This window comes from Monodelphis domestica, chromosome 4 (genome assembly GCF_027887165.1).
Source record: "Monodelphis domestica isolate mMonDom1 chromosome 4, mMonDom1.pri, whole genome shotgun sequence".
Taxonomy (NCBI): Eukaryota; Metazoa; Chordata; class Mammalia; order Didelphimorphia; family Didelphidae; genus Monodelphis; species Monodelphis domestica.
Window position 1 is genome coordinate 205,305,737 of NC_077230.1, and position 14,451 is coordinate 205,320,187.

A 14,451-nucleotide genomic window follows, 5' to 3' on the forward strand; every position below is an offset into this window, starting at 1 on the left:
CACTGACTGGTAGTCTCAAATACTCTCCTCCCCACACCCGGGTCTCCCAGATCAACCCACCCCCTACCCCTCTTTTTCCCCATTTCATTCAGTAAACGTTAGGCTACTGTAGCAAGCTTTTTAAAACCACTCTTGAAATTCAGGCAGTTGTTTGGGGATAAGGGTCCTGTGAGAGATCAAGATATAAAAGCACATGCGTTCAATTTGTCAATGGCCAAGGAGAAGGTCTTATTCTTTCCTGGAGCCACGAGAAGTCCACGGAAAGCTGGAAGACCGAATCGCTGGCCGAGAGGGGGAGCCTAGCCTTACCAGCTGCTGGAGGGATTCTAGATCCCGGAGCAGCAGCGAGCGTCAGCGGATTAGGAAAGGGGGGTGGGGAGCGGGGTAGAGTGAGGTGGGAGGGAGGGAGGGAGGGGAAAGCGGCTGGGGGGTCCTGAGTCCGGCTGGGTGCTGACGTAGAGAAACTTTCTCAGCGGCTGATGAGGAAGACCAGGCTGAACTAGAATCTCGGAGCTTCGGAAGAGCAGATCTCCCAAGACCCCTGCGCGTTTGGCGGGACCACTGGACATCACTTTGTAAGGTACGCATCTCCTCTGGTTGTGTAGACCTTTTCTCCCAGGGACCTCTCGTCTCCCGGCTGCTTCCACTCCCTGCTCCTTTGAATTCCCTTTGAAAGTGACAGGAGAGGAGCCGGCTCCTCTGTCCGTTGGGGCATGTGGGCAGAGGGCAGTTCCTGGGGCTGATGTCCTCTGGAAGAAAGGAAGGTGCAGTGCGGTCCCTCATGCCCGGGGCGGCAGGATGCAAAGGATTGAATATAGCCACAGAAGAGAAAATGTGGAGCTGTGCGGCATTAGACGAGACTAAATAAAACCTGTTGACGCCTGTTCTGGTAATGCTTGAGGCCAAAGCGAGGGGGAGCGTGTGTGCGATTCACCTCCTGGAGCCTGAAAACTTTGGGTCAGGGAAGCTGGGGCTGCAGGGACAGGGCCAGCAGACAGGCGAACTGGCGGCTCGGTGCTGACTGTGCGCTGGACCGGACGAGGATCCACTTGGGAGACATCTCGGGGTCTTGGAGAAGTGACTTCTAGAGAACTTCAAGCTTTTCCTTTTTGTTGATTTACAGACGAAGAGTATAGGGGATGGTGCATCTGATAACATTGGAACAAAGTGCGGGGAAGAGCTGCAAGCAAGGGGGTATCGGTTTGTCCGTAGTCTCAATGATGGTGGTGATCCTCTGGTTTACGATGATTTAGAAGTTGCTTCTGAGCTTTGCGATGGAAAGAACCTCACCATGGAGCTTGGGGGTTGGTGGGAATCCTCTTTGGGCATTCTGATCCTCTCTTGCGCTCTCACCCCATTCCACCTCCTTCACTCCCTATACACCAACCTACTTCCTCTCTCTCTCTCTCCCTCCCTCCCTCTCTCTCTCTCTCTCTCTCTCTCTCTCTCTCTCTCTCTCTCTCTCTCTCTCTCTCTCTCTCTCTCTCTCTCTCTCTCTCTCTCTCTCTCTCTCTCTCTCTCTCTCTCTCTCTCTCTCTCTTTCGCTCTCTCGTTCGATCCCCCTTCTCACTTCTTCCGTCTCCCCTTTCTCTTCTCTTTCCTTCTCCCTCTCCCACTCTCCCATACTCCCATATATATACGAATACACATATACTCACATTCTCTCTGGCTAGGAGGAGTCCAAGTGCAGCCCACTCTGCAGCTCTGGCGGCGCTGGGCTGCTAGCCGTGCTAGCCTGCTTGCAATAGAGCTCTTTTGAAGGCTAATTTTCTTGGAATGTGTTTACAATCTTGAATGGAGCTGGAGCTGGAAACAAGATGATGCTGCCTGGAGTGAGCGATTCTATGTAGAGTAAGGAAAACGAGGATGCCGTGCTTGTCTTCTCTGGGAGAAAGCGGTACATTTTTTGGGGGGGTAGATTGGGTAAGTGAGAAATTTTGCGAGAGCTAGTAAAGGTAAATTGTCCCTCACTCTTCCAGATCTTCACTGGGCTCAGTTGTACGTGTGTGTGGTGTTTCAACCGACACTACAATCTCAGCGTGAAGATTTAATGACTAAAACCACATAAAATCATTCATGTAAGAGACTTAGTGACCGTGTGGTGAACCTGCTCAGAAAGTTGTTTATGAATTTATTTTTTTCCTTTTACGTTACACTTTCAGAGTATAAAAATAAAAGTTTGTAGAAGCCTCCGTTTATGTTAAGGTTATAAAAATAGTCTTGCTTTGCTGACTTGATACTTACACAGGTGATTCAAGAATACCCCCCCCCCCAATTTTTCAACCTGTTTTAGAATTGATCATCCTACTTTCTTTTTGTGTGTGGCATCTTATATATTTATGTGTATGTGTGGAAGAATGTATATATATACAAACATATATATATATATAATTTGCTAATTACAAATCCACCCCCCAATAGGGGACTTAATATAGCAATGGCGGGATGAAGGAGAGTGTATGATAGGGAGGGGTGAGTGGAGGAGAATGCTCAGTGAACTAGCTTGGGAGAGGAGGTTCTTTGGAATTCATTTCCTTCTATCCTTTCTCCCAGCCCCTCCCCCCTAAAAAATAAACCCCACGAATACTCAGCTGTGGTAGAAAACCCATAAACTGAAGGAACAATAATGCTGACTCTTGCCACCACAGCCTATCTTGGAAATGAAACAGGACTGCTTGAATTGCAAACAGCTTTTCCAGGTTTTCACAGGCTGAATAGCAAAGGAGAGAGAAGAGAGCCTGGCCAGGCACAAAATATTTGACTTTGTGCTTGTAGAAATACAATCATGGGGCTGGAGTAGAAAAGAATTTGGGGACTTGAAAATGCCAGGATGACCTCTGAAGGGGTACTTGAAAAGGCCTAATTTGTTGGGGTTGGGGTAGGAAAACAAGAGAGGCTTATTTTAAGGCTTCTAGAGAACAGGTTCTGTTTTAGAGGTGCTTAAAACCTTAATCTCTCTCTTCTTGTTAAACAGAGCATAGAGTGTTTTAATCAGTTACTTAATATGAGGAATTATCTGGGTTCCTAGAAGAAGAAATGTGAACATCTCCAGAATTAATACTGTGACAATCTACTGAGTACAGAGCAGAGTTTTGATCAGATTTTCTTGACCCTCTAATCTAAAGTGTGTTTACCCTTAGTCCTTGTGCTTGGTCCATAGTGTTCTTTTTGTACTTACTAAGTTCTGAGGGAGAAGCAGCATAATGGGAGAGATAGAGCCAGCTCTAAAGTTAAAAAAAGACTTTTCAGGTTCTGTCTCTAGACATTAGTTATTTGACAGTAATTTGTGTCCAGGATAATTCTTCTAAGACTTTTAAGTTGCTGATTTGCAACAGTGGATTGAATTTTTACTATGAAGGGAAAATTTTTTCTAAAAGTTTAAGGACCAAGGCTTAGAGTGGAACAATTTCCAAATAGGTATAAACAAATAAAACTGGAAAAAGTCAAATCAAGACATCACAATTAAGTGGGAAACTTAATAGTTTTGATTAGTTATTTGAGTTGTCATAGTACTTGCACCAGCAAGAATGCTATGTTAATATACTTCTATATTAAGGGGACCAGAGTATGTGGGGCAGAAGAGCCAAAACAACCTCTTCTCCAGCTCTTGATCAGTAGGGAACCTAGTAACTTGAGTTGAATTACAAAAACAAACAAACAAACAAACACAAAACTATAAACAAACTTCTTTTTTCTTTTTTTTTTTTTGGTCAGGGGAAAGGGGCAGTGAGAGTATAAGGAAATATTGGGGAGAAAATGGAAAGCAGCCTGGTTTGAAAGATCTAGTTATTTAGCCTTTCCTCTGAGATTGACTTTGTGAATCACCCTGGCAAAATGACTTGTTCTTTCTGGGCCTCACTTTTTCCACTTGAAAAATAGCAAAACAAACAAACAAACAAACAAACAAACACCAAACAACTTGTTTCCCAAGGTTATCAGGAGCATGTGAGGCAAAAGGAGTCTATGAGGATTTTAACCTAAAATTCTTCAGTTTTCCAACTCAGTAATAAATATAAATTTATTCATTTCCAGCCATGGTTGTGCAATAGTGACATTTGAAATTGGTAGATTATGTTTACAAAATATTTTAGTCATCATGATTGTAGAAACACTACCTTTAATTTGGGAATATTTGCATGATATTTCCTGTAATCAAGTCCTTGTTGCATGGAGGCAAGCCAGGATTCTCAAAGGCAAGGCCAACAGTATCACAAAGCCCTGGCAGGCCTTCTCAGGCTTAGCTATAGCTAATGAGGGTCATCACCTGAGAGTTGGAAGCCACGTAATGAAGTTTTTCAGCCAAGGAAACTCTTTAAGAGTAAGGTGCTTAGGGGTTGTAATCACTATGCATGTGTTAAGTAGCCACCTGGACAAAATTACAGTTCTTGGAGGTATTATCATACTATAACAAACTGCCTGTGCTGAAGAAGACACAAAGTTCAGATGAGATATGGTCTTTGCCTTTAAGGAGTTTGCAGTATAGGAGATAAAATACCAATATAGATGACTGCACAATGTCGTTCCTTTAGAGAATTAAACCTAGAAGAGCTTCTGTAGGGTCTGAGGGGAAAGGACATTTGCCATCTGGGGGAAGAGAGAGTAAGAAAAGGAAAGGCTTTTTTGGAAGAGGTGACATTTGGATTGGATTATAAGAAATAAGTAAGATTTTAACAACAACAAAAGGGAAGTATTGAAATAACTGATATATTAATAGTATTATTTATTAAATTCTGGGGAAATTTTAGTTCCTACTTACATATTATAATTTTATTTATAAAGCCTTTTTCTCTTAATAACTCTATGAAGTAGATAATGATGCATATTTATATCTATATTTAGATGTAAATTTACATTTAGATCCATATTTTACAGATGAGGAAACTGAGGCATAGAAAGAGGATCTTATTATTTATACAAGTCAGAAATTGTACTCAACTCTCCTGGTTTTAATACTCTAATCACATTGTCTTTCATTATCTCTTCTATTTTCCAGAAGGAAAATTAACAAATGCATTAATTTCCATAATAAGTTAAAGTTATATCTATATTCTCAAGTCTAAATGTTTAATAAAAGCTAATTCTGATTATGACTGACAAATCTTGTTTCTTATTATGAAATACAAGGACATTTGTCCTTATACCTGTGAAATGAATGCATGTTTTCATTTTCTTATGGACATGATCAAGGTGGAAGCTTGTTATTTAAACAACTGACTTTGGAAATGTAACTATAAACAGAAGTAATCCATAAACTACTGATTGTTTTTACCTGATATGAATATTACTCAGAGTTTAACTTTGTCTGACATCTATATCAGGAAACTATCCGTTTTCTTTCTTTTTTTACTAACTTCAAGGTCTATTCTGCCACCTTGACCATCCATATTCGTCAAAAACCTTTATTGATTTTCAGAGAAAAGAGTTTCTCAAAAGAAAAACAGAATTACTATGAATATTGTCTTAAAAATAAAGTTAGTATGGCATAAAGGGTTCTATTTATCTGTCTGTTTGTCTGGGGTTTTTACCCTAGACAAATTCTTTACATCTCTAAACCCCAATTTCCTCATGTACATAATGAAAATAATGGTTTTTTTAGGAGGGTTTTGAGGAGACTTCTATAAATTTTAAATGCTAATTAACATTAAATTGTATAGGGATTAAAGGTTTATTTTTAAATATTAGGGTTTTTCCTAGATAATTATCAAGTTTTGCCATACAATGTTGATATGCCTTTATTGCTCCTCTAAAAGGTAGGTACAGGATGCATAATATTTGTAATTGCTTTGAATCTGTCCATTAAATTAGCACATGGAGACATTTTATGCCAAACTTTCAAAAATAAAAGTATAGGGTCAGATGAAGTTAATTGTACTCCTAGAGAATTTTAAATTAAAATTACCAGTTTTCCCTCTGACTCTCTAAATTAATTATGTCATATTTAACATTTAAGCTCCTCATCCCACTTGTTTAATTCAGATTACATAGCACTTGGTTCAAATCTTGCCTTATAGTTCAGGTTTAGGGACCTCACTCTGCTACAAACCTTCATTCTTTTAAAATTCTAAAGAGCAAGTGTGGTTATTTTGTTAAAACATTTTAACACACTTGAGTAAAGATCATGTGCCAACTTCATGTCTACCATCACAACTGGTCCCTAAGCATATTTGGAGGCTAGTGGATTTAATAGCAGTTCCTTAATGTGTTTAGGGACTAGCAAACTTAGCTTGTTCCCATGGCAGCATGAAATATATTCATATTTGAAGAGAAAATGATATAAACTTTGAACAGGGAATCATTCTGCTTCAAATAGAGAGGATATGAAATTTAAAATAGCCCTCAAGTTTTGAAGTAGTCCTCTAATTTTTTTTTATTTTTTTATATTTTAAATTTTTTTTTATTAAAAAAAATTTTTTTAAACTCTTGCCTTGTCTTAGAATTGATATTAAGTATCCATTCCAAGGCAGAAGAGCAACAAGGGTAAGGTAGTAGGGTTAAGTGACTTGTCCACGGTTACACAGCTAGGAAGTGTCCTAGTTTTATTTTAAAATTAATCATTATACCATAAATGGCCCAGTTAAATAGTGTATCTGTTGTTTGATGATCCAATTTAATTCTTCTATACAGTGTTTTTATTTAATGGTTAAAAGTCTTAGCCATAATAATAGAAATTGAAATTTGGATAGCACTTTTAAGTCTGTAAAAAATAAACATTAGTTACATAGTCTGATTTGTTTCTTGCTGTTGCTGTGTAGGAACCATCCTCATTTTATATACATTTGATGGCTGAGGAAACTAGTCTCAAAGAAGCTAAGTGACTTGCTCATGGTTATGCAGCTAGTTAACATCATCAAAGAAATTTGAGCTCAAATTTTTCCGACTTTCAGTCCACCATTCTATCTCTTCTATACCAAAGACATTAGTTAATGTACTTAGAAGAAAGCTTTGGAGCCTTATTTTTCATATAGCCTGTATTCAATTAATTTTTTTGACTCCAAAAAAAGTTCACAAAATGTATATATTTTCCATCTATAGAAAACTAAGTATCATGTTTAAATTTCCTCATCATATTGAGTATAATTCAAATTTGGCTTTTCCTATCTGGTCAGTCAGTAAACATTTATTAAGCATATATTGTGTGCCAGGCACTGTGCTAAGGATTGAAGATACAAAGAAAAGCAAAAGACAGAAGCTGTTTGTTCTGCCTATATCACAATAGCTTACATTTTATATAAAGAAATTTTGTGAAGTGACTCCTTAACTGCAATCTCTGAAGTAAGTAGCACAAATATTATCATCATTTGCCAGATGAAGAAACTGAGGCTGGGAACACTTCAGACTTAGAAATCTGGGAGTTGTTCATCCATATCCTGCTGAGCTAGGAGGATTCAGTAGATTGGCATTACTTTGAGTGAGTAAGCAAGTGAGCAGCTGGGACTGTGTCGCCATAGGCTGCATTGTGGTGCTCAGCTGCTGCTTTCCAGAAGAAAATATCTGGCATTCAGAGGGTAACATTTGTTATTTTGCATTAGAAGATCCGAATCTACAGGTGAAGGTTATCTTGGTTGCCTAGAATTTAAAATGACTTCAGGAGAACTGTTCTATTTTCATCTTTACTTAGCACTTCCATGACAAAGTATTTTAAACACATGAAACAACCTGCCTTTATAATGTTCCTCCTGAGGTAAAATACTTAAAAAATGTTTCCAATTTAATTGCTGGAAATCAGGCCCTGAGGAATTGTCAGTACCCATATGGTATGATCAATTCTTCTTTACACTTTTAGGAATTTCTATTGTCTTAAGTTCCAAGGGTACAGCACTTGCTGTCTCTGTGTTTTGTTATTGTTCAGTGATTAAAAACCAGTTGGAGCCTTTGTGACCCTGTGTGATAGAGGCTGGCACTAAAGAAAAAGTGCCAGACTGAAGAGTATGCGAAATTGATCACCTCCACGAAGGAGGGGCCCCAGGAGTGGGAATCCTGAGGAGAGAAGACTCTGGCTGGAGAGCAGTGAGGGTCTCTCCGTCTTGAGACATCAAAGAGAGAAGGTGGGGAAAAAATTTTCTCCTGAGGGTTACCCACTTTTCCTACTGGAGATTGGAAATCTTTCCCCCCAACACTTCCCAATTGAAGGGACTTTCTGAAGAGAAACCTTAGCAGACTTTACTCAGCTCCTGTTGCCCAGGGGAAAGTCAACCTGACTTTCTCTCAGGGGGCCTCAGGCTGCCAAGGCCCGAGTTCCCCCCAAACTCGAAGAGGGAAGGAAAATGGTTTAGATAGAGACAGGGAACCCCTTTTCCCACTTTTCCTTTTCCCATTCTTCCCTGCCTGTTATTCCTTTTGTATTACCCGATTGAGTTAACATTAAAGTTATCTGTTCCCCAAGCTGAGTGTGAGTGAATGGATCAAGGGGAGACCCTTTGGTCTCCAGTAGTGGAGGGGGGACAAGAGCGAATTGGGGAGAGCAGCTTTAGCTAAGGAGGGTAGGGAGAAGGGGAAAAATCTTCAAACTCCTTCTCCTCTCTCAGAGCCAACCTGTTACATTTGCTGTCTCCCCTGAACCCTGCATTTTTAAGGGGGGTTCTCTCTTTCCCCTTCTCCATACCAAAATCGAAAGCCCAAGCCTCCCAGTTGGGGGTACATCATTTCCCTTTCTTTTATCTTTTTTTATGCTCTAACTGCCAGGAGTTAACAGTTAGAAAATGGTTGTAGTCCCCAGAAGCTTTGCTTCTACCTAGATAGTACAGTTCCCCTTTTACAATAGACTCTCAGTTTTGTAACTGACCAGAGTGGCAGTTGGTAACTGACCCCCCAAAGAGAAAAGGAATCAAGATATTTTTGATCCTGTGTGGAAACTGCTAGGCAGAGTCAGTGACAAAGGCTGCTCATCTCAGGAGATATAACTGACAACTGACAGTTGATGGCAGTTGGTGACAGTCACTAAAGGTTTTTTTTTCTTTAATAAATGGGGTCCTTTTAAATCTGGGGTGCCAACTGTCTTAATAAAAAGATAAAAGAAGGGATGTACCTTGAGGTATGGAGAGAAAGGGAAAGAGAGGAGAACCCCCTTCTCAAAAGCGGGGTTCAGGGGAGACAGTAGCTGTAACAGGTTGGCTCTGAGAGAGGAGAGGGGGTTTGAAGATTTTCCCCTTTCTGCCTTCCCTTCTTAGCTAAAGTTGCTCTCCCTAATTCACTCATGTCCCTTTTGTCCCCCCTCCACTACTCAAGACTGAGAGACCTTCATTGTTCTCCAAGCCAGAGTCTCCTCCTCCTCCTCAGGATTCCACTCCTGGGGCCCCTCCCCCATCAAGGTGATCAATTTCACATACTCTTCAGCCTGGCACTTTTTCCTAGTGCCAGCCTCTGTCACACCTGTGTACCGTAACATGCCAATATTGTCCATGGGGTTTTATTGGCAAGGATATTAGAGTGGTTTGCCATTTCTTTCTCCAGTGGATGAAAGCAAACAAATGTTAAAATGACTTGTCCATGGTCACACAGTAAGTATCTGAGATCAGGTCTTCTTGACTCCAGGCCCAGTGTTCCATCCACTGAACTACCTAGCTGCCAGTCTTACCTTTGTCATCCCTTTGTGCAAATGTATAGATGAAAAGCATAGATTGGGGAAATGAGTGACATTCCTCCCTAAGATTAAAGGTAGTCAAAAACTACTGTTGAAAACTTACTCTATGTGTGTGTGTGCATGTGTGTGTGTGTGTGTGTGTGTACGGGAGTTATATTATAGGGGACAGGTTGGTCAAGGGAAGCTACCCAAAGTTCAGGGTGGTGAATGTAAAAGGAATAGAAAGCATAGAGACTCTGTTGAAGAGGGCCATGGCCATTGTGATACCCCCCCCCCAAAAAAAAAGAAAGAAAAAAAGGTGGTATGATTTGTAGAAAAGAGTGGGACAGGGCTGAGCAGAGAATATCTCTGCAACCTTTTTTAGTTATGGTCTTGGGGTAGTTGAATAATTATTTCTGTTTGTGCCACAAGCTGTTTTAGCAGGAATCAATCTTAATGGCCTACCTAGTACACAAAGCAAACTTTCCACTTGGCTCCTTTTTGGAAACAAGAATTTTCCGTTCATTTTCTATCAGATTAGCTTTCACCTCCTTTCTTTCCAATTTAGCCTTCAAAATCTGCTACCCTGTGGAAAAAGAAACAAACAGGAGCAGTAAAACTCCAAACTGTTGTTTGGTGGTGGCAGCAAGATGAATTGCAGGCTTTCACAAATATGTAAGGATACCAATGTGCACTTAGCAAAGACTTTTGAAAGGCTTAATTTCTCATTATGCCCCATAATCTGTTTTACATGTTCCTTGGAGGAACAGTTGGTGTTGAATTATAAATATAGAATCTTGGCCATCCTCATACATATTATCTATTTAGAAGCATAATTCAAAACTCTCTAGGGGAAACACAAAAATAACTACCAATCAGGAATATTTTTAATTGTAGATATTATAGAGCTCCACAATTAATGTAGCTATAGTTTTAAAGTGTTCTGTTTTCATTCATATTTCATGCTTCTATGAGTACAAGAGGAAAATCAAATGAAGTACATGGAAAATAGAAGCAAATATTAAAAAAAATGCTAAATTACTGACAATTTATGTAGTTACTACAAAAATGAAAACCACTAAGAAGTTTCATAGACCCAGGTTGTAAGAGGTTGTTTACAATTTAACTTAAATGGAGTAGAGGAAATTATTTTAGAGATAACCAGAAACTTAATTTTATAAATCTATTTAGCACAAGTGAATTTTGAAAGATTGTTTCTGTGACTTGAAATGATGAATCTTCAGAATTTTCCTATGCAATGAGGTATTAATTTGAATTTCACCTCCATCCTCTACCCCCGTCTATTCTTTAATTTCCCCATCAAATCCCAACCCTAACTATTCTTCTTAATGTAGAGTAATGTTTATTTCCTTTCAGACTATTAAAGTCTAGTCTTGGTTACCAGAAATAGGAGATTTTTTAACAGTGATATTCACAAGGTTTTTTTGTTGTTGTTCACTTGTTTCAGTTGTGTCTTATTCTTTGTGATCCCTTTTGGGGTTTTCTTGGCAAATATAATGTACTATTTTGCTATTTCCTTCCCCAGCTCATTTTACAGATGAGGAAACTGAGACAAAGAGAATTAAGAGACTTGCTCATAGTTACACAGCTAGTGTCTGAAGCCAGATTTTAAACTCAGGAAGATTTGTCTTTCTGATTCCAGACCTATACTGTCTATTCTGCCACCTAGCTGCACTTTCATAAAGTTTAATAGGTCATGTGTTATAGTATAGGATTGGCAAATGGGAAATCATCCTAAAGTTCTCCATTTTTATGACAACAAAAATAGTTCCCATCAATCAGTTCCTCATTTTTGGTGAATATCAAAAACAGAATAGGGTTTGTCCTTGTTAGTTCTTTAGCCTTTTGAAAAATGAAATTATTAGTAAGATTAAGCCAAGAAAGTATTAGCTGCCTTATTTCTGACAAGAGAGCTTCCAAAGAAGTGTGGAAAATAGAATATTCCCATTGTAACTATTTCATAGTGCTGTGGCAAGCTTGTATCTGGGAAACTTCTTATTTAATTCTCCTTTCAGTTTAAGAAGTCTGTAGCATTCTCCATCGTGCCTTTTTTTGATCTTTTTAATCCATATGTTCTCTTCAACTCTCTGCCATCTGGTTCCTGAATTTTTATGTGTAAGTTTATCTTCATATATATTCATATGTATGTGGGCATATACATATACTTAACACATACACATACATATATAGATACATATTTGACCCTAGGTCAATCCTTGGGAATCTCTGCTCTGAGCAGAAGTTTCTCACCACTCAGATTCCTGGACAGATAATCCCAAGGACACTTGTACAAATCTCCCTTCTTCAGTTTGGTTGTTCTATGTATCCAAGCTGTAATTTTTCTTTCTATTTCCCAAGAAGAAATCCTATAAGAATCCCTTTTCTTTTCTTCCTTACTCAACATCTGTGTCTGAAAAGGCAGTAAGTTGTCCCAAATTGAAATTCCTTGACCCTGAATAAATGCCTCAGTTTATTTACTGATCACCTAGTTGATCTGAGTTTTTATATAGTTATACAATATATCAGGAACACTTGAGACTTCAGCATAAACATGGCAGCAGTCTAGATTCAGGATTCTTCCTCTCCTCAACACCTACCAAAATAGACTACCTCAAAAGGCCAAAAACCCCCCCCCAAATTCATATTAACGAAGGGACTCTATAGTAGGGTGCAGCATTGAAGGTATGGGCATTTTGACACCATAAGGGAGTGAAAAAGCTTCCAGCAAAATGTGAGCTGATCTTACCTACTCCCACCTATGGAACCAGAGTCAGAGCCAGAATGCAAGAATCAGTGAGTGAGTGAGAGGCACCTCCAGGTCATTGGCAGCTGACTAAGACCACCAAAGACCGTCCCCTGAGAACAGCTAAACCTGAAACCCCAGTAGGCTGAAGAGCTCAGACTGTGGGCACCCATGGGGAGATAGCACAGAGAAGGGCCGCAAATAGCAGAAGCTGCAGAGACTCAAGAGCTGGCCTCATGCAAAACCTTTGCTTGTTGGCTCCATACACAGAGAGTCTGACCTCCTCACTCAGATTTCTGACTGAAAAGGTAAGGAAAAACCATCATAGTGATGGCAAACAGTGCCCATGAACAACTTCCCAACACCAAGAAAAACAAGAAGAAGGGGTTGACCCTGGATAATTTTTATGGAGGAAAAATTCAGACTACAGAGGAAATAGCAGAAGAGGAAATACAAATAAATGTGCCAAAACCTTTAAAAAATGGAAATTGGCCACAAGCTCTTGAAGAATTTAAATTGGAGCTTACCAAAAAGATGGAAGCCTTCTGGCAAAAGTGGGAAATAGTACAAAAAGAAAATAACAGTTTAAAGAACAAGAACTCCCAATTAGAGAAACAGCTGGAAGCCATGAAAAACAGGATAGACTGAAACCAAAAAGGAAAATCAAAAGAAAACAGAAAATCAGGCCTTAAAGGCCAGAATTAGGCAATTGGAAGACAATGATCTTGCAAAACAGCAAGAATTAAAGCAAAGTCAAAATACTGACAAAATAGAAGAAAACATAAAATATCTCAATGATAAGATGATGGATCAGGAAAACAAATCATGAAGAGACAATTTTAGAAGCATTGGTCTCCATGAAAAACCAGAAATAAACCGAAATCTTGACATCATACAACACGAAATTATCCAAGAAAATTGCCCTGATGTTCTTGAACAAAGGGGAAAAATAGACATTGAAAGAGTTCATAGAACACCCTCTATACTAAATCCTCAAAAGACAACTCCCAGGAATGTAATTGCCAAATTCAAGAACTTCCAAACTAAGGAGAAAATTTTACAAGAAGACAAAAAGGGACAATTCAGATATCAATGAGCACCAATCAGGATTACACAAGATCTGGCAGCTGCCACACTAAAGGACCACAAGGCTTGGAATATGATATTCAGAAAGGCAAGTGAATTTGGTCTTCAACCAAGGATCACCTACCCATCAAAACTGACTCTATACTTCCAGGGAAAAGTATGGGCATTCAACAAAATAGAAGATTTCCAAGTATTTGTAAAGAAAAGACCAGAACTAAGTGGAAAGTTTGATATCCAAACACAAAAATCAAGAGAAAATAAGAAAGAAAGGGGAAAGAGGAAAAATGTTTTTTTTTTTTAAATTCAAACTTTCTTCTTTAAGGGCTTCAATAAGATCAAATTATTTATGTTAATATTTGGGAAAATGTTATTTGTAACTCTCAAAAATTATATTAATTATTATAGTAATTAGAAGAATCATTCGCAAGAAGAGATTGGGATACTAAGTGGTATAAGATGATATGTAAAAAAAGAAAAAGGGAAGGGGGAATCGAAGATAGCACCAAGAGAAACTTGAAGAAATAAGTTATATAGGATAATCTACACCACACAAAGAGACACATGGGAAGGGGAGGGGAAGAATACTATTATAAGAAGGAGAGGAGAGAGTGCTAATAGGTAATACTTAAACCTTACTTTCAGTGAAATCAATTCTGAGAGGGAAGAGCATCTAGATCCATTGGGATATTGAATTCTATCTTACCCTACAGGGAAAGTGAGAAGGGAAAACTAACAGAGGCAGAGAGGTGGGGAATATAAAAAGGGAGGGAAAGAGAGGGGGAGGGAACTTAACAGACCCTAAAAAATTATAACAAGGGAACAAAAAGGGAGGGGGAAGAAAGGGAAGCATATTAAGGGTAGGGATTAGAGGGATTGATTAAAAGAAAACCACTGGTTTAAAAGTATATATCAAAAGAAGAAAGGACAGAACTAGGAGAGGATATCAAACTGTTGAGGAATACACAAGTGGCAATCATAACTTTGAACATGAATGGGATGAACTCACCCATAAAATGAAAACAAAAGCAGGGTGGATTAGAAA

At 39.0% G+C, this 14,451-nt stretch overlaps 1 protein-coding gene across 6 annotated transcripts in view; it reads left to right on the plus strand.

Annotated features, from left to right (window-relative positions):
- The first annotated feature begins 413 nt into the window (after positions 1–413).
- Positions 414–14,451, plus strand: part of GULP1 (GULP PTB domain containing engulfment adaptor 1) — a 404,571-nt gene continuing 390,533 nt past the window's right edge. For 2 of the 6 annotated variants that reach the window (XM_056794109.1, XM_056794111.1), the window contains exon 1: positions 414–580. The gene's annotated coding sequence lies outside the window, so the exon portion shown is untranslated. The other 4 variants (XM_056794112.1, XM_007494492.2, XM_056794110.1 and 1 more) reach the window with 4 other exon arrangements.